General features: G+C 44.8%; 1 protein-coding gene across 5 annotated transcripts in view; it reads left to right on the top strand.

The window, feature by feature from the left end:
* Positions 1-149: 149 nt before the first annotated feature.
* TBL1XR1 (TBL1X/Y related 1) overlaps positions 150-26,071 on the top strand; it is a 109,259-nt gene continuing 83,337 nt past the window's right edge. For 2 of the 5 annotated variants that reach the window (XM_084529566.1, XM_084529564.1), the window contains exon 1: positions 1,245-1,479. The gene's annotated coding sequence lies outside the window, so the exon portion shown is untranslated. Of the gene's footprint in view, positions 565-1,143; positions 1,169-1,244; positions 1,480-26,071 lie in introns of those variants that run through there. The other 3 variants (XM_084529563.1, XM_084529562.1, XM_084529565.1) reach the window with 3 other exon arrangements.

The following is a 26,071-nucleotide window of genomic DNA, read 5'->3' on the forward strand; positions in this document are numbered from 1 at the left end:
CAATTCCTCCTCAATCTAAATCACACACACACACAGATATTACTTTTTTTTTTTTTTTTTTTTCTCCTCTCTTCCTTCTCCCCTCCTTCCTCGGGACTTCATCTCTAATCCCCCCTCTTTCCCCACCCTCCCCCTCCCCCCGCTCTCTGGCTCGGGATATAATTGAATATCACAGCACTATTTGGTGCCTGCTGCTTTTTTTTTTTTTTTTTTTTTTTCCCTTTTCCTCCTGTGCGTGCGTGTGTGTGTTATTTTTTTTTTTTTCCTCCTCCTGGTGGACACCTCAGCTAAAAAAAAAAAAAAAAGCCAAAAAAAAAAAAAAAAAAGACTTATACATTACCCGTGCGTACACACACACACACACACACAGACATGTGCATGTAGGTCCGTATGGCTGTATAAAAAAAAAAAGAAAAAAAAAAAAACAACCAACCACCAACAAAAAAAAAAAAAAAAAAAAAAAAAAAAAAAAACACCAAGCACCACGGGAGCGGAGACAAACAAGGGGGAATTTCTCTCGCCTCCGTGCCCGGGGGAAGCAGCCAGGCAGCCGCCACCCGCAAGGTAAGGACCGGGGCGCTCCGCCGGGCCGAGCCGGGCCGGGCCGGGCCGGGGGGCGCCGGGCGGAGGCGGCTTATGGGGGGGGGGGGGGGGGGGGGGGGGGATGGGTAAAACCTCGTGGAGCTCGGCCCCCCCGCTGTTATTTTGGGGTTTCGGGGTGGTTTTGGGGAGAAGGGGGGTGCCGCTGCTGTGGGGGGTGGGGATGGGTGTGGGGGTTGTTGTGTGTGTGTTTTATTTTTTTTTATTTTTTTGCGAATAGCTCCCTTCCCCCCCCCCCACCTCCCCGCTCCGAGCCGCTGCCTTCCCCTCCCCCCCCCCCACCCGGCTCCGTTTTAAGGGATTTCAAAGGGTAAAAAAAAAAAGAAAACAACAAATAAAATAAACCGAGGCATCGGCAGCGAATTAAATAAAGGAGCCATGGCGAGGCGGGCTGCTTTATAACCTATTTTTAGCCCGATTTGTGTAAAGAGGAGCCCTCCCCTCCCCCACCCGCCAGAAGTAAATATGCGCGGAGGGGGGGAGGGGAAAGGGAGGTGGTGTTTTTTTATTTAAAAAAAAAAATAAAACGAGGGGGAAAAAAAAAATCAAGACAGCGGAGCCGTGCGAGGTACCGGGGCCGGGGGCAGGGAGGGGTTGGTGTGGGGTGGCTCGGCCCGGAGGCTGTGGGGCTCCGTGGGGGCTCTGCAGGGCCTGGCCCCAACCCCTGGGCTATCACGGGCCAGGCCCGGGTCCCCCACCATCAGCAAGGGGTGTGGGGGTTAATCTCGGCCAGGTGAATTTAATCCCGGGTCGCAGAATCGCCTTGTAAGGCGGCCCCAGGGGATAAAAGCACCCCCCACCCCCCCTCCCCCCAAGCAGGAAACTTTGGGTGCGCTGCACGGCGGAGCCCTGCTGGAGCCTTGTTGCTGCAGAGCACACGTGAGTTTTTAGGAAAGTTTGGTTTGTAGGGTGCTGCGTAGGAAAGTGAAGTTTGCGAGTGAAGTTTTTACTGCTCTCCAGCGTGCTCGGCTTTCCCCGCTTTGCTGTCTGTGTAAATCAGGTTCCTTGCTGATTTATGGGAGAGACCATGAAACGTGTGCCTTCTTTATTATCAAAGCATGGGAGGCGTGAGCAGGAGGATTGGGGTGCAGAGCAAGAGCTCCTGGACTGATCTGGCACCCTCCCCATCCTGCTGTACTAGGGGGCTGAGTATGGCAGCGGGGGCTTTTGGGGTCGGGGTCGCTCCCCGTGGGCTCAGCTGGGTGCACGCAGGGTGCTGGGGTGCACCTGAGCACCAGAAGCTCCGGGGCCTTGCCCCACGTGAAGCTGGGCAGAGTGGAGGCTCGGTTGGCCTCGTGAGGTCTTGTTGGGTTTGGGGCCTTCCCTGGAGGTGTTTGTGTTGGCGGTGTTTTCAGAAAGTGAGGCCTGATCCTGCAAACTCTTGTGCAGGTCCTTGAACTTCAGTAAGTGTATGAGTGTTCACGGAGAGGAGCATGAAGGCCGCTTTCCTCCTAGCCAGAGGAAAAAGAAAGGTGCTCTGATGAGGTGGTTGGACTTAGGAGGCAGGTGGTGGCGTGTATGTGATGGCACCAAACTTTCGCTGGTTTCTCGTAGCCTTTTAATTTTCCTTTGCCCTGGTTAAGGTCTGATGGAATAGCACGGTGTGGTGGTGTTTTCCTGAGGTCACCTGAGACCATGCTCACAGTTTTCTTGGGGGAACATGGATTTGGCTCCATGAAACCAAGGGCCCACGCGGTGCTGTGCTTGGGAACTTGGTGGCGTGCCTCCCGAGCTATTATTGAGAACACCTGGAAGATGTTTAGTTTTCACTGCACGAGGAAAGGGAAAGGAGAAGGAAATGTAACTTAAATGTATGAAAGGAGTTGGGGTTTGGCTTTTTTTTTTTTTTTTAAGGCTGTGCAAAAGTTTATGATTTTTGTTCATTTAAATATGCATAGTCATAATGTATGTGCGTAGCATAAAGAATGCAATAATTACAGTTGGACTCTGTTGCTTAAGCTTTTTCCCCTCTTCAAACAGGCAGTTATGATTTTTCCGTGTTTCTTTTATATGAATACTTCTTTCGGTTTGACTCTATATATGGTAATTATTGATGTTTGTGCAATGCTTTGAAGTTGTAAGGCATCGTGTAAGTGCTAAGTACCCAGCAACAGCACTTCATAGTTATTTTCCTATCATGAAAGAGTTTGATGCTACAGCCCTAAGCATAAAGAGACTCTGGATGGATTAGGGGAAATGGTCAAAATTGCTTATAATGTCGTTTTCAGGTAATATTTTTTAGTTAGGAAGAGCAGATCCAAATAATGTAAAGCAAACTGAGTTATTTTACTTAACCTGATTTTGCTTATGGAATCTAATTTAAGATGGACTTCACGTTTGAGTCAGAATGTGTTTGCTGTTATAAATTTTGTAGTGGCAGTAAAGACCCACAAACTACAAGGATGTAATTGTGCAGGAGCAAGGAAGTCCTGTAACGCAACACACACAACTTCAGCAGCAGCAGCGGTCTGGTTCGGTTCAATGAGCTCTACAGATGCCTGTGGAGCTGCACACAGAAGTAAGTGTGTTCCGCGTTAGTGGCAGGCGATGGGATGTGGATCTTCCGCGACACTGACACGTTTTCTTGGTATCCAAGTGCTATCAAATGTTATGGGGAAGGCCGAGACAGCGGCCAGCGTGACACCCTTCCTCGGTAATCCTCTTCGTCTAGAGCCACACGAGATGACCATGGATTGTGTTTGCTTTGCCGGAATTTTCTATCCCTTCTGGGCCCACGGCTGCTCGGGACCGTGGTTCTTTGAGTTGTGACAAGGCTGCGAGGGGCAAAGAGACGTGTGTGGATGTGGCACTGGCCCTTCCCCTGCTGGAGCACGACCGGGAGGTCGTGGTGTGGTCTCCATGCTGGGAGGAGGATGAGGACCGGGCCGAGCAGGATGGTGTGTTGTCAGCGTGTGATGCTGCAAGGCTGGAATCCATCCTCCTGAAGTACCACTAAATTCTAAAGAAACTCATGTTTATCTTGAGAATTGTGATTAATGTCATGTGTAGTGATTGCCCTTAGCGTGTGGTTACACGTGCGCACACAGGGCAGAGCGTACAACAATGTCTGTATTTAAGGCCAGGACCCGTAAACGTCATCGCAAGTAGCTGTGGGTTGGGAGAGAAGTGAAAATGTGTGTGCACACTGCATCCATGTGTGGCTCCTACAAAAAGTGCCTACTGCGAGAATATAGTTACTGCATGTTCATTTTTTTTAATATAAATGTAGCTGTTTGTGTTAGGTGAAGAAGTGTCTGAAGTTTTCCATTAGGAAATGTGACCGGCAGCTCTTCTTGGTGTATGTGAGTTGTGCTGCAGTGTTAACGTGGGACCTTCAAATCAGCAGCTGCTGAAGAAACAGTTCCTACGTCCTGCTATGGGGTTGGTTATCCCTGCCCCCAGCACCTGCAGCTTTCTAAGCACTGTGCTCTGAGTTTTTGCAAAGTAGCATTATGAGAAGAGTGACTTTACTAGAACCGAGTTCACCCAGTGGTCCCGGGCAAAGTAGATGGAGACGGCTTTATTCACCTCGTAACCAGCTTCCTTTGAGATAAAGTATGACAATGAAACATGGAATAAGAATGATCTTTTCTGATGAAATTGTACGGGAGTACATTGACTCCATTTTATTTATTTTCAATTTTGCAAAATTGCGTTAGCTAACTGGAGGTAAAAAGTCGTGAAGACAGGGCAGTGTATTCATCACGTCGGGAGTCGATGGGTTGAGTAAAAAAGCGCGGAAACCTGGTCTAGAAATCATTGTGCCAGTTTGTGTGAAAACTGTGAGCTGCCTTCTCGTTAGGGTTCTGCCTTCTGTTACCTCACTCAAGATGAGAAGGCCCTTTTTGTCCTTCTCATAGTGAAAACAAGGCTGAAATCACACAAAACACCATGGAGTCTGATGGCCGGGTTTGAGCTTGACGTCGAGTTTTCTTTTGTCTGTGAAAAATCCATAGAACCGTATTTCCACATCTCCTCTAAAACATTGATTTTGAATACCAGCACCGTGTCAGTTTCGGTGACATCCTTTAGCCTCTCTTTTTAAATCATTATGGAACCTTAAAAAATTCTTCCTTGTTAGGAAACGAGTGGTCGTGAGAACTGGCCTGGGTGGCTGGCGGGCGCATAAGTAGCTTAGCCCTTTTTGCTCATGGGGACGGCTTGGGAAATATTCCCTTACCTTAGTAATAGTAGTAAAGTGCTTGGTGAATTGGTGCTGCTTTCTGAAAAACCTACTGCAAGAGCTTACTTCAGAAGTGACGGGGAGCTGTACGCAGCCGCCTCTGCCAGTAGACGCAGTGCCTTCCACAGTGTCCCCTCAGGGCCCCTGATGGCCATGTCGGAGTTGGTGCCACGTGGCGGTGCCATGGCACTGCTAGGCACACCAGCATGTCCAGGCCTTTGTGTCGGGCTCGTGGGGAGCAGCTCCCTGTGCCCATGGTGGTTCGGTGCTGTGCTGCCTCTTGTCTTGAGAGCACGTCTCTGTGGGGTAAAACACGGATCTGGGCTAAGGCGCTGGGTCCCCACCGGTGTGTCTGGGGCTGGTGGTCACTGCGTGTGATCAGCATCTCTGAAAACCAAGGCTCACGTGTGGCTCGCTGGCTTTCGCCAAATCCCGCTAGGGTGTAGTTTCTGTTTCTTTCTGGAAGTAGCATTAGCAAGGCTGTGTTGTGTACTCTGGCTTGTGTTTATTGTCGTAATTCTGAAGTCTCCATGCTGCAAAGGAGCAATCTGGTTTATTAGTAACGTCCAGCAGTAAAAAATCAGAATCAATCAGAGAAAAAACACCTTTTTTTTTTTTTTTCCTCCTTTCTTTTGCAATCTAAGATTCAGCTCGGGGCTGCCTGGAGCTGCCTCACTGGTGGCATTGGCCATGCTGGTGGAGCGGAGCAAGGCAGGCAAGCAGCTGTCTTTGTGGCTTTGCTGGTGCTCCTTCTAACCTGTCGGGGGGTTCGCAGGAGGATTTAATCGCTTCCCTGGCTTCGTGTGAAGATGCTGTTGGACCCCGCTGGTGTCACGCTGTTTGTGGATTGTATGGATTGGGACTGGAAAAGCGCCTCTGGAAACTTCCTTCTCCTGTGTGTGGTTGCGTGGCTGCTGGCAAAAGCCTTGGCTGCGAGCGTACCGGAGAGGTTTGTGAGCAGCGTGCCTGTGGAGCATTTCTCCAAGGGTAGGGGTTAAGGGTCAGATACTCACTGTCCATGAAAACGTGGTGCTAAATGCTATGCTGGGTGCCAAAACCACAGAAATTGTCAAGGTTTAGAGCCCTAAATATAACCTGTCCCCAAAGTTGCATCCCTTTGCTCTTAAGTGTTAAGTTGAGGCCCACGGGTTGACCTGTCACTGGCAAACTCAGAGCTGGGAATTCTGACAGCAAGCACACATGAGGTGGATTTTGGTCCCCTGGTGGTTCCCTGAACATGCCAGTCAAAGGAGAGGCAGTTGGATTTCCTAGAAGTTGTCCAGGCTGGCCGAGGAGAAGAGTGAGTTTTGCAGGTCTTCTGTGGTGTTTTTTTTTTTTTTTTTTTTGGACTTGCTGATTATTTTTCAAGAGTCAGCATGACTTTTGAAAATACTTTTTTTTTTTTTCCCTTGTAAAAAATGGTAAAACGTATGTGTGTGTGTGTGTATATATATATATATATATAATTTATCATTGATAGCGGTGTTAAGTGTGGTTGAACATTTTACATTAAAATACCAGTTGATTTTAACCAAGCTGAGTCTGTTTGCAGATCCCCCATCCTGGTCTGCTGAGCTCACAGCAACGATGAGAACTTTCCCTCTTTTAGGTTACGTCTAAATTTGTGGGAAAAAATAGTTTTGATATTGCATAGACCTATGGGGGAAATAACAAGAGATCTGGGTCAAAAAAGTAGGGCGTGCAAGATTTAGAAGCTGTTGAAGTGTATTTATTTGTCCTATATTAGGTTAAAGGAAGTATTGGTGCTTTCAGTTTGGCAATATGTCCTTCAGTCTGCGGTGTTCTGTGAAGGGAAGACAACTGTTAAACAATGAATCACAGCTAATTTTTGTACGGATGTCAACATTCTTCTCCAGTGCAGAAATTTTTGCTTGGATATTAACACAAACATGCATTCCTAAAATACAGGCTCTTAGCGATAAATTTTAATTAGGAAGTGCTCTGTAAAAAATATGGATTTTTGCCATGATGATTATTTGTGAATCTGTAACATATTTACTTTGGAGTTGTGTTTGATCAGATTTAATACTTTCTAATGTACTTTAAAAGCAAAGTTAGCGCAGATGTGTATGGAGGAAAATGAAGAACAATGTTGTCAAACCATCTATTAATGTTGACATCAAATAAATTGTATATCGTACAGCAACAGATTAACTGTTTCCTGTAGCTGAAGCAGCAGACCTGTGGTTTAGAGAAGTGGGGTTTGTTCTCGCTGTAAAATTGAAATGTTTTGCTGATGCAGACGTAGTACCTGACTTGTCACTTTATTTCAAACACACAGCTAGATTGCTTTTACCCTGCTTAAACTGTAAATTTCTAGCACTGTGTAAGATGAAAATACAAAACTTCTGTATGTTAAATTGCTATAAAAAAACCCTTAAACATAGAGTGAAACACTCTACTAAGCAGTTCTGGTGAGCTTAATCTGATAGCGAAACGGATGTCTAAATGTAGCTGATTAATGTAAACCAACTTTTCTTGTACAGTTTTCACCATTATAGTAAATACTTGTCTCAAGTGGTTGAGTTGTAAGGAAAATGCTTTGTATGTCTGTTACTGTCTTCCACAGCAGATCCTGAATGGCCTTTGATTACATTAGAAATATCAACGTGTTTATCTGACTGTTGGCAGGGGCCGTGCTAGTTGGTTCCTCTGCTGTCTGCACATGCAAGGTTATTTCGATACGGTTTATTTATTTCTAGTTCATCAAGGGCCTCTCTAAGTGCCTGTCCTACCATACGTACAGTACACACACAATGCATTAGAAATTACATTGTTAGAGCCTGTTCTGTTCAACCATAAAACCCTCCTTGGCCATTTCTTAGTGTCCCTGGGCACTGCAGCCCTCTCAGGTACATTGCTTTCTGGTAAAAGAGATGGGCATGGCTTAGATCCTAAAAGTGAGCCCTCTGCTTATAGATGGGCATGGCTTAGATCCTAAAAGTGAGTCCTCTGCTTCCTGCAGGGCTGGATGTTCCTGGCAGCTCCTCGTGTTGTCCCAGGCCATCCGTCCTGGCTGGAGCTAACAGCAGCTGGTATGCTGGGCGTACAGGGGGGTGAAACTGGGTAACGAGCCTGTTTGGATGGACACAAATGCTAACGAGAATTTAAAAAATTGGGCGAAGGATAAGAGAAATTCAGGTAGCCAGGACGAACGCGTCTGCTGTTCCAACTCGTTGGCACCGTTGGTGACTTTGTACGAGAGGCCCTGTGGGTATGGGAGACGTCAGACTGCAGCCAGGAGCGCTTCCATCGGGCAGGCTGTGAGGCTTTCTGCTCTGTTGGATTACCGGGATTGCCAGCATCAACGCCTGTGTACGTTGGAGCCTGCGAAGGAGCTCCCAAGAGCTGTGTTCGTGGTGTGAGGCTGTGTCAGACCTGGCTGGGACGTGCGGCTGTCAGCGTGCTGCCTGCCTTCCCCGCTGCACCTGCCCGCCTGTGCGATGGAGCCTGGTCAAGGTGAAGAAAAAGAAACGCAGCGTTTCCGAAACCACCTTTTCAGTGATCCAATTAATCAGATTTAATTTGTGGAACGTTACTGTAAATGGTGAAAGTTTGGAACTGTGATGGACGTCCCCCTGCCCATGGCTGCCTGCTTTTATTTGTTTGTCCAGAAGAACAGGGGAGTGCTGTTGGGCCTACTGCTGTTCTGTGTTATTAAAATAACCCTCCCAGCCCCCCTGTGTAATAAAGCACAAGTGGTGCTAGATTGTGCTGCTCTTTCTTGCTAAAATTAACCCCTTCCCGCAGGCAGCGTGCTCTTGTTCTCTCCTCTCTGGTTCTGCGTCCCGGTGTTTGCTGAAGCATGCTTCACCGAATGCACGTGGGGGTTTGTCTCGGGCATGGCAGTTTGCATCACTTCACTGTAATCCCTTCCTAAGTCTTCATTTGTTTTTCTAATCTCCCATTTTTGTTTTGGTTTTGTTCGTTACTTTCTCTCTGCTTTTTGTTGTTTTGGATTATTCTTCCACGTTCTCCTTATCTGCACTTTCATCAGTGGTTTGCACCAGGTCCATGCCTTTTCCCCATTACCTTTTTTTTTCTCCTGGTTTCCTCTTTCCTCCCCCCTCTCCTAACCTCAGTTGAGCACGTGTCTGGGAGCTGATCCCGTGTGGCCTGTGGCACTACAGCTGGCATGTTGTGCTGCTGCAGGGGACCTGGTGGGGACATGGGGTTGATGGGACGCGGCCACAAAAAGGGAGACGGGGCTGGCGGGTTTTGGCAGTGTCTTCATTTGATAAAAATAATCTTGGCTTCACGTGCCAAGTGTCGGTCCAGGGCTTGATGAAGCCAAAGGGAGACATTGGGGGCAGCTGGCATGGGTGGCCAGTGAGAGCACAAAAAGCTGCAGAAGTTTGAATGGAAAGCTCAGCGTGCTGTGAGGTGAGCTTTGTGCTCTGCAAAATAAGGGATTTTATGCCATAAATGTTACTGGCATTGTGACTTAAAATGAACAAAAACAAAGTCGTGATGAAATCAGTCACAGCCTTATCTTATTGTGTTTATTGTGGGTAGTGTTGACAAGTCACATGCCCCATTGTTCGAGGTGAACAAATATAGCTTTGATACTGCAAGCTGATACGTGTGGACAGCCTCCTTTGTCCTGTGGTGCACGGATGAGTTTGCAGAATTGTGACTTCGCAGCTGGAAGATTGTTTTTAAAGAGTTCCCATTTTAAATTAGTCTAGGAACACCATAATACATCAAATGCTCTGTTGCTTAATATCCAGGCCCATCTTTCTGTTTGGTAACTTGCTCTGCAGAACGTAAGAAAATAAATGAAGAGATTAATGCATCATAAACTCTCGCACTTTGTTGCCCGGCAAAACCCATGGATAACAAGCTTTTACTGCGCCTCTGGCATAGATGTGCTCGGGCCAGCAAGAATGCAAGATGTGCTGTTGAGAACGTCGGTAACAGATTTTCTCTTGGAAGTCTTTCAAATACAAGTCCTGTACTACAACGCTGTTGACACTTGATAACAGTGACCCTCATCTCTGCTGAAGTCACAGGTTGTGGATCACCTCTGAATTACTCTTGATGTTTATGAATTCCTACGGTCAGGATGTATGCAGTGGAACTAGGGTGTAGGCAATAGACTTGCTGCAGGAGTATTCTTGGCATGTGGAGCCTGTGGTCATCCAGCTGTACCTGGGGGAATCCCACTGAAATCATTTTCAGTTTTGCCTAGGGACAAACAGGAAGATTAGTCTTCCCTGCCTACAGCAATTTATTTTTTTCTTAGCTTACATTAGTAATGCCAGTGTAGCTCATTGTCTGGTTTAGTATTCTTAATTCTTAGAATATATATAGAATATATAGAATATATATATTTTTTTTCTTCCTGTTAGCTCATAGTCTTGCTTGAGACAGTTTTATTCCCTATTCAGAAACAGGTGCTTGCAGTGTATTTTGTACCGGTACAAGAGCATTCAGTAAAATGGTCTTGAATAGAGAAAGCTCCATAACAGGTGTTACCAGGATGCTTAAACATAAAACACCGCTGACGCTGCTAGAAATTTTCAGCGCTGTCGTGACTGTGTATTGAGAATGTCAGCTGTGTGTCTGCCTGCCTGCCTGCCCTCCGATACAAGAAGAGTTCCCCAGTTGTGGTGGCTTGCAGGCAATCTGTAAAATACTACTTAAATTTCAATACAGGATGAATGGCAAGCTTTTGGCGTCCTAAAGCAGGTGCTCTACAATACTGGAATATATTCTGTGCGTTACTGTGTAAAGCTTTCAGACGTCTTTTTGAGCACCACTGATTTTGTTTATACGGTCCCTTTGCTGGCACTGCCAGAAGAGAGGGTGCTGTGGAATGACTTTCTGGATATACATCTTCGTCGGCTGTTACAGATCGGTGGTGAATCTCCAGAGACACCCTACATGCCCCAAATTTATCTTTTCTGTGTTGACCTAATATACTTGTATATAATAGACAGCTGTGTTTAAATTGTTTTCATTTACATCTCTGAAGATTTTCTGTCCACACGGTGGATAGGACAGAAATGTGGTGTCAGGATTATCTGCTAGTTCTGCTGCTGTGTGACTTTAGCTAATGGATTAACAAATTTACCCACGCATCAGTGATTTAACACTTCACAGGAGTTTTTTGAGACCGGTTTTCTGAGATCTTCTGGTGAAAGGCTGCATAGCAGTATAAAGTGGCTTTTGTTTTATTTTTCCCCTCTGATTACTCTTATTTCAGGCAAGTGTTCTTTTTGTGTTTGTTGCTTTTGTGCTGCTTTCCTAGCCTCTGAGGATTGCTTGTTGGGTGACACACGGTCCATGTTGGAGGTACCTGCTGATAGTGCCCATACGTGGTGGGGAGTCACGTTGACATCAGGCATGTTTGTGTCCTTAGTAATGTGGAAATGGAATTGTATACGGAGTTTTAATAGAAGCCTGCACCTGCTTTTTGCAGCTCTTTTTGGGGTGGCAGTGGGAAGGCTGAATTTCCCCAGGGAGCCGTGTTGGGGATCAATTTTGGAGCACAGCCCTGCAGGCAGCTCCTTGTCACAGTGGAGGAGGTGGGACCACGGCTGGCTCTGCTTGCATGGAGCTCTCCTACACTTTTCTGTCTGGAAAGGAAGTTTCTGTCCTGTGCCATGGCTTATTGGCTCTGTCATGCTGATACAGTGGTTTATTGGTCCTGCAAACAGCAGCTCTGAAAGCATTTGCATTAAAAACATTGGGTATTTTAGGGGGTATTAAAATCTAAATGTTTTTCCTTAGCTGGTTGCCAGCATGATGCCACAAACACCCGCATTGCCATGAAGGTGGTGGTCAGCTACTGCTCATCGTAGGACCGGTGGGCTGTGAACTTCTTGTGTCTGAGAGCAGAGCTGATGAAATGGTTGTGGACTGAAGCAGGCCAGCTAATAGCAAAGCCTGCCTGACACCAGCCTCTCCGTATGTAGTGGCCATATTGCCCCTAACACCCTGCTGCTTGCATCGCCCATATATAAAATGGGAAATGGTGACGTGATCTTTGTCATGTGGGCACAGTCCCACTTGGCCCGGCCTTCCTTAATAACTTATCAGAGTGATTTACTTACAAATGTATACAGTTAAGCAAATTTATGAGCTTGTATGAAAATCTTTTTCACGCCCTGTACTAAGAACCAGTGATACCCTCCTCGCTCGTCTGAGCTGCGTGCTGCAGGTCATGTCGTGAGGCGTGCTTAGCAAGAGGTGCCATGGTGGCACGGGACTTGGCTTTCCCTGGCCAGGCAGGGCTGCTCTGAAAGGCACATTGCAGGTTTCTGGTGGTATAGACGGTGGTACACGCTTTTTTACAATATTTTGTTTCCATAGTTTGGAAGTTTTTCATCTGCTGGAAAATGAAATTTTACGTCTGTTGTTTTTCTGATTTGGGGAAATCTTCAGTTTGCGAAGAGCACTCAAAGTTGTGTAGGCTTGTTTTCTGCTAGTGTAATTTACACTTTAATCCTGTGGGTTATTTCTTATTTTCACCATAGTCTACGCTGAGAAGTATCTTTCGGTTAATTTAAAAAGATCACACTGTAATAAATCCCTTAAACTTTGCAAGAAGACATTTACACTCGCTGGGTAGCATGGCTTGAAGTTATAAGAGGGAATTTACAGTGCGCTCGCATTATTTTTGGAATGGCTCCAGAATGAAAGTGTCTCATTCCTGTTTAGCGTAATACATTTTCAGCAGATATAACTGTTGCTGTAGTCAAGCCCTAATTGTTTAAAAAAAAAAAAAAAAAAAAAGAGAAAAAGAAAAAAGCTTTTAAGTGTGATCCTTGGATATTTTTAAAAAAGCTGAGTGAATTGCTTTCCTTGTTGAAACATTTTCTCATATTCTGAGGCAATCGACGTGCTCTTTGTAAGAACTATATTATCACGGTATTGAAGTCGAATCAGGTTCTCTGGAAGTGATCCAACCTTCAGGAAAGAAAAATATTAATGTATGTGTTGAGGGAAAGGGTTTCCCTTTACTTTGGAATTTGCTTGTCATGTTTAGCCAGTAAGCTGTTTTCAGATGCATTAAGGCTCTGTGAAACTCATTTTTGGGGCTGGCAGTTTTCTAGGCTTGGTTTGAGCAGAAAGATTTACATGTAATGCTTCTTTTTTGTTTGTTTCAACTGTCTAGGGACATGTACATTTGTTAAGTTATAATTTGAGTGCAGTGCATGTTTAAGGAGAACAGAAGACCAAACTTTAAAATGATGACAACAATGGGTAGCTTTTTTTTTTTTTTTTTTGACCAGTCATTTGTTTCAGTGTCTGAAATGCTTTGTTGCCACTTTAAATGTTGAAATTTAAGGAAAGTAGCCTCTGCTTGGAAGACAAATATTTGCAGTATGTTGTTTATTTGCTTTATGAAGTTTTGTGCTGTTTGAACAGTGGTTTTTATTTTAGCTATGAGTTTTGGCAAAACACATCCTAGCACATGTAGTTGGCCATAAACAAGCTGCAGATCTCTAACGCTTTGGTCCTGCAGCTGCACCGAAGCACACGAGGTTAAAATCCAAGCGGGTGCCTGCGTGTGGGGCTTGGAGGAGACCCGCGGTGCAGGATGCTCACAGGAAATTTCATAGATTCGCAGGCTGCTTAAACCTTAAAGCCCACCCAGTTCCAGCCCCATGCCATGGGCAGGGACACCTTCCACCAGCCCAGGTTGCTCAAAGCACCATTCAGCCTGGCTTTGGGATGGGGCATCCACAGCTTCCCTGGGCAGCCTGGGCCAGGGCCTCACCGCCCTCTGAGGGAAGAACTTCCTCTGAACGTCTCATCTAAATCTTTCCTCTTCTGGTTTAAAGCCATAGTAGAGGGGGACTTCTCTGCCTTCTGTCAGTAGGGCATCTGGCACCTAAGCTGATTATAATTTTATGGCCTTATTCAGGGGGAAGGGGCTGCACTGCAGCTTTCCAGGCTGGTTTATGCCTGAAGGCCAGGGCTGCATGCACACACCTCGCTGAGTCGGCCATGTTCTTCAAAGTGTGTGGGACTTATATGATTTTTGCACTATTTAAGGACAGCTGGGGTTTGGTAGAGGGCTGCCATTCAGTACATGCCCACTCCCCAACGTTAAATAAGCTGGAGCATCTACCAGTTGGTTTGTGACCAACTATCGCAGGGCTGAGGCAAGGAGCGGTGCGGAGGAGCCACAAGATGAAGGACTGCTGCTCCGTGCCTGGGAGGGTGCTGGTGCTCCTCAAGCTGCCCCTCAGGGAGGGCATGGGGAGGACAGTCGGGATGGCCTCCAGGCCGAGAACAAGGCTGGAACCTGCCTGAGGACACGGGTTAGGTAGCCAGTGTGTGCTTGAGCAGGTCGTTGTGCCAGCAAAACTGCCATGCACTTGCTGGTGGCTGAGGCCTCCCTTCGCCATTCCTCCCCTGTGAGCACCGAGTACTACATTGATGACAGTTTTTCTGCACCTTTCCAAAGTGCTTCTTTCGGTGTTGGTTCTGAACCAAATGCTGTCTCTGCTCCCCACCGCTGTAATCCTTGAGCTGTGGTTAAGGAATTATTTGTATTATTATTCTGATTTTTTATATTGACACATTTTGGATTATTTTCCTAAAATACTTTGTTTAGACTTCTGACATCTTAATGACTGAAAACCTCAGCTGGTTTTGTTTGGAAATGACTCTTCCTCAGGCAGAAATTAGACCTGAAAATGCATTCCTCTGAAGTATGAGAGGGAAAATCTCTCTCTGGTAGCATTGCTGAGTTGTTGAGATCAGCTCTGAATTGCCAGATAATGTAATTTCCTTTTAAGAAGAGCCTTCTCCATATCCTACCCAACAAACCCTGAAGTGTTCTTTGTGTGAATGTACTATATGATTTCTAATTATATGATCACATACCATTCCACAAATAGTGCGATACAATAGCAAAGAATTATTTCCAGGATCTTGTAGAGGTCTATTCAGTAGACTACCTTAAACCCTCATCTCGCAAGCTGTAAGTGAGGTGTAAATGGGCTCCCTCTCCTCCCAGAAGCAGTGTTTACTGCAGCTCTGTGTTGAAGCCTGGGTTCAGAGCTCCTTACAGAATCAGGGCTTGGGATGTCATTTTTGAAAGTTGCCATTTAACTGCTCTTATACAACATACGCATATTAAGTAGGATAGCAGAATAACGGTGAAATTGCTCACCTAGGTCTGCAGATGAATTACCATAATTAACTGCTTCTTCCCATGAATTGCACCTAACGAGGGCTGTGCTGTTGGCTGAAAATAAATTGCATAATGCATTACTGTTGACTAAATTATTTACATACCTTAGAGAGGAGATGGTATAAAAAGTCTGCAAAATAAGTGCTGGACCATTATGAAAATGAAATGTGGGGGGGTGGGGGGCGGGGAGGGAGCACAGGCAGCACATGGTGCAGTCTGCCTTCTCCTGGGTCAATGAAGAGCATTGTATTCTGTTTGCAATACACTGTGTGATTTCATAATTACATATTTATCACATCACATTGCATAATGCATACGTGCAGAAGGCAGGGTTAGGTCTGTGCACACAACCTTGGGCCTAGTCCTAAGAAGAGTAGATCTGTGTGATTATAATTTGCTAAAAATTGCATGTCTTTTTTTTTCTTTTCCTGCTTAACTTTAGTCCCAAAATATGTGAAATCAAAAGCAAAATGGAGTTAATAAATTATAAAACAAGGTGTACAACTTATTAAGTGCTTGCTGTTCTGAATTTATGCAGGAAGCATCCTTTGTGTTGCTGTTCAGTGCTGTGAGGCATTTAAGGATTGCTAGTCTATATGCATGGCCTGTTTTTCTTAACATCTTACTTAGCCAAGAATAATTTTAAAAGCCCAATATTTGGATATGTATATAATGCAGAATCCTTTAAGGGGCTATTTATGGATATTTATTAAAATAGGTGGCTCCTCCATATAGAGATTACTTATACTGATTTACTATAAATGTGTGTATGAGCCCCTCTGTACACAAGTGCTGGTAACACCAGAACAATTGCAATGACTGAAGATAGGCTCAACTAAAGGTATTAATTTATATTAAATTTTACCAAAGTGAGGCTTGTCATAACTTTCATTTTACATTGGTAAAAAAAACAGTCTGAAGTTGTGTAGACCTCAGTTTCTACTCTTTTTATTTTTATTTTTTTCTGGGACTTTAATTTGGACTTAATCCTAGCAATCATTGACAAAACTTGGAAATGTGCTTTGTTTCCTGGTGTTTTAAATGGGAACAGCAGGGTCTCTGGGCACAAAGCTGTCTTTCCCTCCCTGGGGAGGCTGTGCTTCCACGTGGGGTGAAGGGAGCTGCGCGTGGGGTCGTGGAGCCTGCGGAAATTCAGTCATTTGTTTGATTATTTGGGGTTATGATCCCCATGGAAATGTGGTTGCAATGGGGAAAAGCTTTGTAAAAACAACTGTGCTTGGGAAATTGGATCACATTTATTTTTTTTATAAGTAGGCTGGAATACTTCATGATGTTGTACCAAGCAGATACAGTAAGTTCCCCTTCCTGCCAAATTAGCTGGAACAGGTCAGCTGGTGTGATAACAAGGGCGAGGAAAACACTAGATATTTTTTTTTTTTTTTTTAACCCAATGAAAAGGTTTCTTGAAAAGCTTTATTTCCTGTTTAAGAATGCATGGTGGAAGTTTGGAAAAGATGTGACCTTTTAGTCAGGGATTTTTGTTGTTGGTTTTTGGTGTTGGGAGGGCTGTTCTCTAAACCATAAGCTGATGCAGGGAACCTTAACTTTAGTGTTTCTAATATGATGGACTTGACTGTTCAGGCTGGTGAATCACTCACGGTAGAGGGGTTGTAGGTAATATTATTTAAAAGCTATAAATGCTAAAACAGCACTGATGGGTACACAAGCAAATGTAAAGATGGCAGAATAAACTGTGTTAATATTCACAAACATTCATGCCATAAATGATGACAAAACATTTTTCATATGTTGAATGGATTGAGATTCTTAAACATGGCTTGGTATAATAAAGAACTCGCAATTTGGTATTTTCCTTATCTGGATGGATGCTTTTGAATTTATTTTCTCAAAATTTTCAGAATGCTTTCGAGCACTTTGTCGCACGATGTACTTCACAGTGATCAGTGATTTGTGGTACTGCAAGTATGTCCTGTGCAATACCATGGAGGGAAGGGTTCGCTGAGTTTTGTCTGCTCAGTTTACAGTTTTAGGGAACCGCCTGAAATCAAATTACAGAAACAAAGTGGAGATTTCCGTGGAAATGTTGCAGGATCTCAGCAGGCTGCCTGATTGTGTTGCTGCAGGCCTGCAGGCAGGGCAGGGCCTGTGCCGTTGTCACTGCCCTGTTGTTCATCACTGAGCCCCGAGCGGCCGCTTGGCAGAGAGGGATGGTGGTCAGCAAGGACAGCAGAGACCTGGGAACACCCTGCCAGAACCTGAAGTCGGAGCTGAGGAGCGGGGAGCACACATTTCCTTTCTGCAGGCTGGGAGGGGAGAGCAGGCCGGCAGGATGCAGGGGAAGGGGAGCGTTGGGTTAACTCCACGCTTCTGTTTCTCAGCAGGCATACCCCAGAGCATGCGGTCTCCACGCTCCGAGCACTGACATGTGAATGCTTTGAGCTCCGTGCCCTGTTGGAGTGGGGCAGGAGCGTTACCAGCTTCCTATTTCTGTTCGGTAGCAGCCAGCCATTTAGTGACAGGAGCATTGCAGAGCGCTGGCTGCCACCTGACGTGTGCTGCCTGCTGCCTGTGCTACAGTAATCCCTGCGTTGTGATACCAAACGGGGTCAGTTCTGCTTGATTGTGTACAGTTACCTCCTCAATAAAAAAATGAGGCAACGGGTGACTGGGCAGGGAGATGGGAGTGTGCACGGAGATGCTGGTTTTGTACTGTCCGGGGAGAGGAATGCTGCTTTCACTAACCTGCCACATTACTGTTTTCAAGTAGGTTTGGCTTTTTGGTTGGGTGGAGTTTTTTTGCACGTCACCAAAGAGAAATGTTTTGAAAGAAAGGTCTTGAAGGGAAAAAGAAGGAAAAAAAAAAAAAGAACTTGTGAATGCTCACGGAAGGCCTTGGGCAGTGAGAACCTATTATGAAGCATGCGTAGAAGGGCAAGGCTTTATGTTTAGTGTATAATTACAGGTATGGACTAATGTAAAGTTGCAGGTGAGAAAATGTTCTCCTTTGCATCACAGGCTGCTGAGTCCCTGTTGAGCAAGGATGGAATTTGTCTTGGCTAACATCTGTTCCTTTTTGGAATAAGTGATTTAGAAGAAAGCTTGAAATTTGAATATGATTTCTGTTCACCTCAATTTAACTCTTTATTTGTACTTTCAAAATGTATTTTATTCGTTTAGATTCGAAAATATAAGGACACCTATGCAGGCTGCTGGCTCCTTACATAATTAATCATATGATAATGCAATTAAATTGAAATCACTTCCATAGGAAGTTGGCTGGTTGCCCGGGCCTGACGTCACCCAGGAACCGCATACTCGCTCTTGGACAAATGGCTTTGGCTTGGCGCTGGGAGTGCCTCTGTAGTTGGATTCTGCAGGGAAACGAGCTCCAAAGCCTGAGCCTCTCCACCTAACGCCTTCCCAGGCGTATCCCTCCCCTTTGAGTAGCCCTGCTGGCCACAGATGGAGGGGGAATAATGCCAGCCCTCGGTTGTTAAAAAGTTCCTTCATAAATAACGAGAAGTTTCCATTCAGCCTCCCAGGCTCTCGTTAAGCGTTGCAGTAATCTGGGATGAGGGCTTAGTTGTGGCCAATGTAATTCTTGGTAAACTGAGATGAGGAATGATGTCTCATTAAAAAAAACGTATTGTGCCAATACAAAAATCATGTTTATTACCAGTTCTAGAGTTGTATAAATATAGATGCTAGACATATGCTGAGTATTGCTTTAGTAGAAATACTGAAATCACTTTTACTCGAGTTAATAAATCCCAGAGCTGAGAAGGAAAGTAGTGGAGTGATGGGAAGAAGCAAGACAAATGAAATGAACAGTGGAAATCAAACAGTGGGAGAGTTTTCTGAATGTATTTTCACAAGAAGGCAGTTGCATAATATTTATTCAATGTATTAGGCTTTTATCTACTTAGACTTGTTTTAAGGGCATGACAGAATAAACATGACTGCTGAAATCCTTGCATCTGGCAATTAATTACGCTTTTCCTTTTCTTTAAGTGAATGTAGGAGTGGTGAGAATATATTGGATTGGCACTAGTGAGAGTTGTATCTGCTGAATAAATGTTGGAAGTGCCAAGCTCCCTGTGCTGCTGGGTTGGTTGGAGGGGTAGCCCAGATAATAAAAGGTTTATCTGTCTCCACTTGCTTATACACCTGCAGAATTTGTTCTTGAAAGACAGTTGTTGCTTATGATGCAGTATGTTTTTATTTTTACTTTTTGAAACAGTAAATGCATCTCAGTAAAATGCTCCAAGACAAAACAATGACAACAAAACGCAAACCCGCAGAATAACGCTGCACGGTTTTCCATTCAAACTCCTCCTCGCTGCCTGACCACATAATTATCGATTACAGCAGCAGTAATGCTTGCTCAACACCTGTCGCTTCTCTCTAGTGTCAGCCTTTCTCAATAAAAAAACATTCTTCATCCGCTTCCAGTGTAACAGCCAGCTCTCCCAGCACATTCCCCACTGATTCAGCTTTATCCAAGCCCAATACCAAAACCAGATTCTTGTGGAGCACCCACCTGTTTCTCCAGTCTGACCCTAGTGGAGGTATGATCGTGGTTTTTTATTGTTAGAGATTTTACAATAATATTCCATTGTGGGCAGCTTAAACTGGAGGAGACTGACAAAATTTTTTTGATCTCTGAATCATTGTACCTTGAACTTTTTTTTTTTTTTAAAGGCATATTTACAAGGTATATTCTTGAGGTGGAAATATTGCAACATTTTGAATGTTGTCCAAATGCAGACCAGAAAACTCAGTGACCCTCTGACTGCGGCTGCAATATCTGCTTTGATGTTCTGTGGATGTGGATGCTGGTTTTCCTATATGTGTAAATGAAATAATAGTTGCGTTCTGTTTAATTCGAGTTGCAGAGATTATTCTAGTATTTAGTGAATTGGTATGACGACTAGAATGGGGGTAGCATAAAGACTGAAGGACTTTGCTATTTATGGGGTCATTTTTATTTTGCGGTCCGTTACATTGACTTACAACTAATTCACTGTGTGATTCCTATAAAATTTGTGTGAAAAATTATTTTAGTTATTTTAGAACATCCAAACTCCTTTGATAGGCATGCAAATAAATGAAATAAGCTACATGCAGGTAATTGTTAAGATACAGTGGAGATGTGAGCTGTAGTTAACACACCAGGACTCCGACCGGGCCTGGGAAGAGGAGGCCGGTACCAGTGGCTCCAGCTGCATTGCCCGTGTCCCGCTGTCACTGCTGCTCCTGAAGCTTGGGGACAGCTCCGGAAGAGGTTGGAGCTGGGGAGGATGGGGGTCTGAGGAGTAGGGGAGGCTCTTTAGGCCCATAACGGTAGGCGAGATGTTAAACTACAGCCAGATCTGTGCCTTTCTGGGGGCCTCTAGGTCCGGTTGGCTCCTGTGGCTGTGTCCTCTGAGGCTCAGACCACTGTGTCTTGTCCTCAGCTGATCTCAATCATCGTACCCGTATTGAAGTGTAGATCTGCCTGTGTCCTAGAACAATTGATCTTTTAAAATCTGACTTCACTTATGAAAATAAGTGGCTCCCAGAGGAGAAAGGACTTCTATTTTCATTTATCACTCGTGGTGATGAGACATACTTCATAGCTCGAGAAGTCCCATCTTGTATTGACTTCCTTTGTGTCGTGAGTTCGTTCTGGCAGCGGGGTTGGCTTTGATCCCAGCCTTTACTGGGAGAAAATCTTGTAATGGTTTGGGTGGCTTGTGGACAGATCTGATAAGAGGCGGTTTCTTATGTTTCGTGAACAGGTCAGGCTGGAATTGACAGAAATACGAGTTGACATAGATTTTAAGTATGGAGTGAGTAGGTATCACTGAAGGGAAAAAAGCTCATGGGAAGAATTGAATTGGCTTTGGGAACAGCTGTGGGGTGAGAAATTATTCAAGAAGGGCTGCGAAGGTGGATCTTTTGGGGTTATTGCTGGAGGATATGCGAAGCCCATTGCTATCATTAAATGAAACCGTATTTGAGTGTTTTCTAACTGTCTTATCGCTATACCACAATTGAAGGAAATTACTTTTTGTGCTTTTGGACTGCAGTGGGTGTGTGTGTTTAATAGCTGGTTTCAGGGTTGTTTAGTTGAGGATGAATGGTCCAAGATTTCAGTAACACACAGGGCATGTGGTTTTGAAGGAGGAAGGGAAAGGCGATTTCTCAGCACGTGTTTGCTTACGATGGGCTTAGTTAAGAAGAACACGTAATGGTTTCACTGCAAACTATTCAGAGCTAGAAAAATACTTGCTTAAACTAGTTCACCAAATTAATTTCTAGATGACGGTGGGTAACTTGAGCATACAGAATATATTGTAGTTTCATTTTCACATGTAGATTGGTAGTTTTTAGTGACCTTCCACATGTGAGAGCTCTGGCAATTTTAGACAACCCATAAGACAAAGTTGTTCTTGTATAGCGGTGTTTGTTCTTGGAATATGTTCTGGAGACAGTAAGTTGTGGTGGCAATTTTTGTTTGATATTTTGAAGCCTTTCTAAGTATCCTTGTACTTGTTGAGCTGGATGAAACAGTCAAATTTTAAGGGAAAAAATGGCATCTCATTTGGAAGCGAATCCGCTGCATTATTCAGCAGCAGCCTCTAACAATTTAGCAGCTGTATTGATGGTCGCAGCACCACTCCTCAATTTATTTGAAATTAGACTAAGTGAGTGTGTTTGTGGGAGAGAGTTTCTGGAACTTTGTAATTGATACATGTATTTATTATAGTATATTTTTCATTTGTATGCCTAGCTTCTGACGTAGGCACGTTATAATTTTGATCCTTCACAGAACGTGCGGTCAGAGCTGTACTGTGCTGAGGCATGTTGCTTTTGGAGGTCTTCCCTTGAGAAGTGGGGAACAAGCTGCATGAAACTCGGTGTAGCTCCAGAGCCGGCAAAAAAGCCTTGTGTTAGCCTGGATACCTGCCCTAGCACCTGGGGCTCGTTGGAGTGTTTCTGTGTTTTTAATTTTGTTTAGGAAATGCATTTTTTTTTAAATCCTATTAGCAAAGGCAAGATCTCAGGAGGCCATGCTGAACGGTCACAGTTGTTTGTGTGTAATTCAGAATGAAACTGCTCAAATGGCACGAACAGCAGAATTCAATACTGATCAAATGATGACATGATCGGTATCAAATGATGATGACATGAAGCATTGTGTCTGTGTGGCAGGGACTGAATTAGTTTAACTTGTTTGTGACTTCAGCTTCTGGCCTGTCTTGTGCAGCAGCGCACAGCCAGGTATTAGGCAGGACGTGTTCTTCATCGGTGATGACTTCTTGCAGCATTTTATTGAGCTGCTTGTTCCTGGAAATGGCAAGCTTGGAGTGGCAGTGGGTGTCTTTGCTATTTTTGTAGTTACTCTGAGCAACAAGTGTAGGCAGCTGTACAGTTTCAGAGAGCAGTTAGTGAACAACCCCACATCTAAATACTATGGTTCAAGCCTCCTGCAGTAATTGCCCTTAGTATGTGGCCAAATGGGAAACAACAATCCCATCTGCATTCTCATTCATCTTCCCTGTTTTAGTCTGATGTAAAGATGAGGCAAGTTACCTAAACTACCTAAAAACCCAAGCAGAGCTAGACTTAGGTGGGGGCTAGCAGGTGAGTTGGCCGTGTGCTTCTGACTGTCGCATTTCCAGGGAATCAGCAAGGACATGACATGACCAAATCTCTGCCTTGGGTGTCTGATCAAACACTGTGTGTGCCACGTCACAGCTACCTTTTTTTTTTCTTTTTTTTTTTTTTTCCTGGTCCAAATTCAATCTGGCCGCATAATTTCATACCTTTGCCTTGTGCGTTGTGGTGGTTCACCTTCAGGTGAAGGAGCCCTTGGCTTGGTTCTGCTGGGGTCCTCAGTGCAGATGCAGAGAGAATGGGAAAAGGGGATTGCATTTGTGGCAAAAAAAAACTTACAAAACAAGGAGCAGCATTTATCACTGTAAGAATTTAAATCATTACTGTGCAAAGCGTGAGGAGAGAACATCTCTATTAGCCTGTAATAGAACATGACATCATATATCTCTGGTATCCTTCTCAAGCCCTTCTGTGCCAGATGTAAAAGCAAAGGCACGCTGAAGCCTGTCCCTGCTGTCCTGCTGCAGAGGGCCAATCTGCTGCCCGGGATTCGTTGTGTTGCTCCGGCAGACGCTAGGTGAGATGCACTCTGTGGTCACGTTTTTGGGGTCGTGTTCGCTACCTACCGGCCCCTGTGTGCTGTGTGTGCTTGTAGGCTGTGGTCCCAGGCTCTGGCTCCAGACTCTTGCAGGTTGTCTGGTGTCCTCTGAAACTCCCTAAGAGCTGGAACAGCTTCTGGTAAGCTTGAGGACAACTGAGAGGTGAGTTTGCTTAATATAGAATCAAACTTCACAGTGTTTTCTGAAAGTGAACCTCTGACAGGAGTGCGCAGTTCAGGTAGTTTTAAGGAACTGAAGTTACGTGGTGCAGATGGTGGGCTCTTGCATCTCCGTATGACGTGCCCTTTGGGTCCATTGACAGTTCTCAGTCTGTCCTTCAGGATCGCACTTACTGGAAAGTGTTCACCGACTGTTCCCTGCCGTAACTACCAGAGGTGCTTGTTTGCCCATGGCACTTGTGGGTCTGCCTCTGGAGTGGGCACGTAAGTAGTCATTAACCTAGAGGAAGCTCGTGTTTAGCTTGCCCCAGGCAGCTTGTTGCAAGGTTGTTTAATTTTTTTTCTTTTTCTGAATAGCAGAACAAAGTCACAGCAGTACACCACTTTTAAAGTCCTTTTCCTCCCTGCCATTACTTGTTTGTTTGTTTTTCCTTTTTACCCTTGTCGTATTACGCAATATTGGGGCTATTAGCTTACCAGACATACTGCTTTAGCCGAGATGAAAATAGTAACCTGAGTAATACCATATGCCAGGGATGGCACAGGCCCTTACCTTTGCTGGAGCAGGACTTGAAGCTTTCACCCTACTGTTTAGCGGGGGGATAGGCAATGTGTCTGCCTCTCTGTTCTGGTGTTAAATCTGAGCTGGGCTGTCCCACGCCCAGCGCATTCAGCAGCTCCCCACCAGTGCGTGAAGAAAAGCAGCGGTGGTTTCCGCTGGTGTCCGCAGGCTGCTGCACAGGGAAGGACCTTCCTCGAAGCAACAGCACAACCAGCTCCCACGTGCCTGATGAGCAGCTCCTGGCTTTGATATCAGCTGCAGGTTGCCACGTGGTGACATTTGGTGACATGAGCATTGAGGAGCACCGCTGCTACCTGGCTCAACATGGGAGAGAGAAGGTGGCAGCAGCCCGGGATAAGAGCTAGGAGGCATCAGGTAGGGTTTGAGGACAAGGCGGCAGCAGCAGTGGCCTGGGAGAAAAAATGGCTGGAAAGTGTCAAGGCAGTAGACGGGTGGCAGGGGCTGAGTAGCTGGCAGGGAAAAAGCTCGTTTCAAAGTGACTGGGACCAGTTGGTTTATGTTAACACGTTTTTCTTCACGGTTTGGGAAGAGTGCAAATAAACTAGGTCACCTCATGCAAGCCTTGTTAAGAGAAATATGAAAAAATGGCTAAGAGTAGTAAGAGAAACTATAGGCAACATCAAAGATAAAACGCTATGATTGGTTTTATAATTTTTGAAGTGATTATTTTTATTGGATGTGCGGTGTTAACTTAGTGAGGTGCCACGGATTTTATTTTCCCTGATGATTATCTTGCTTCTCTTGGAGAGTGAAAAATAACAGCGATCGACTGTGGCTAGTAGCTTGGAAATATCTGTGACTCAGTGAGCAGTGGTTCTTTAAACAGATGTAAGACATCTCAGAAAAGAACAGAAAATGCTTTAACCATAGAGCACTGAAACCATAAAACCTTCCAGTGCACCTACCAAAGTTCTTGCAGGTTCACACTTCAGGGAAAGCAAAACCAGTGCTAGAGAATCTCTTTAGTTTGGGCCTGAGTCAGCTTCAAATCTCTACCGAAAATGGATTTCCTGACTTAAAGTTAAAAATATGAATTTATTAGGACATTACTGCTGTGCTGTGGGTGTCATGGGGAGGTTGCTCATTTAGTGGATTAATGGAGGCATGCATGTTGAACTTCCTTTTCCATCCCTTTTTGCTTCTTATAGCTGGAATTAGATCACTTTTTATTTTTTTTACCTGCTGCTGCAGAATAAGGAATTGGACCAGGAGGCTGATTAGGCTCTAACAGTGCTTGTATTAGAGCTGCTACCAAAGTGCACAGGAACCAGGCCTGTGGCTGCCCTGCAGGTTTCTGGTTCGTCACGGCTGCCTCTTCATTCTCGGTAAAGTTCAGCCCTTGATAGAAAACCTAATTCTTTTGTCATGGTAGTAAGACAAGGTGTGCAGATTAAATAACCATAGCAGCTGAGGGAAGGTTTGACAGATCAGTTTACCTTGTTCTCCTTTCCCTTCTGCTGGCGTGGGTGATGTGAAACATCTCTTCTCCTCGCAGCAGAAACTTACAGTGCTGGCATGTTTCCTTGTACTCTTGACACTGGACTCAGCATTTTACGTCCTTGAAGTAGAACAGTTCCAGAAGCTTGTCCTGCTGAAGAGAAAACAAACTCACCTCTCTTTGTCTTTACTAGAAACTTAGTGAAATATCCTGCAGAACAAAAAGCGAGGTCACCTCTGCAGGCAGAATCGGTAGCGGAAGATTTGCATTAAGCAGACCAGTGGTCTTCAGTTTGCACTGGGAGGAACCCAGCAACAGCTGAGTGAGGTTGTGGGAGAGGTTTGTAAAATCGTGAGCCTTCTGGTGAAGGTAAACAGGGAGTGATGGTTGTTTCTGTAAAGCAGAAGCTAAAGGCATCAAATGAAACTAGAAGGTGATGTCCAAAATAAGGAAAATTAAGTATATTTTCCTAGAATATTCTTTGAGCAGAATTCTTTGTCTCAGAACATGACAATGCTAAAGGTTTGTGAATTCAAAAAGCCATATATATATATTCATGGAAAAAAAATTCACCTGGAGCTACTGAACACACAGTTTTTGTAGTAGACGTGGAAAAGGAGACTTTTGAAAAGGGATTCAAAGAAGGCTTGTGAATTTGGGAGCACCTCTCATAACGAGCACGATGTGAGAAAGCATGCTGATGCTCATTTGAAAATATATCAAGTGCATCA

Source organism: Aythya ferina, assembly GCF_964211825.1.
Source record: "Aythya ferina genome assembly, chromosome: 9".
NCBI classification, from domain to species: Eukaryota; Metazoa; Chordata; class Aves; order Anseriformes; family Anatidae; genus Aythya; species Aythya ferina.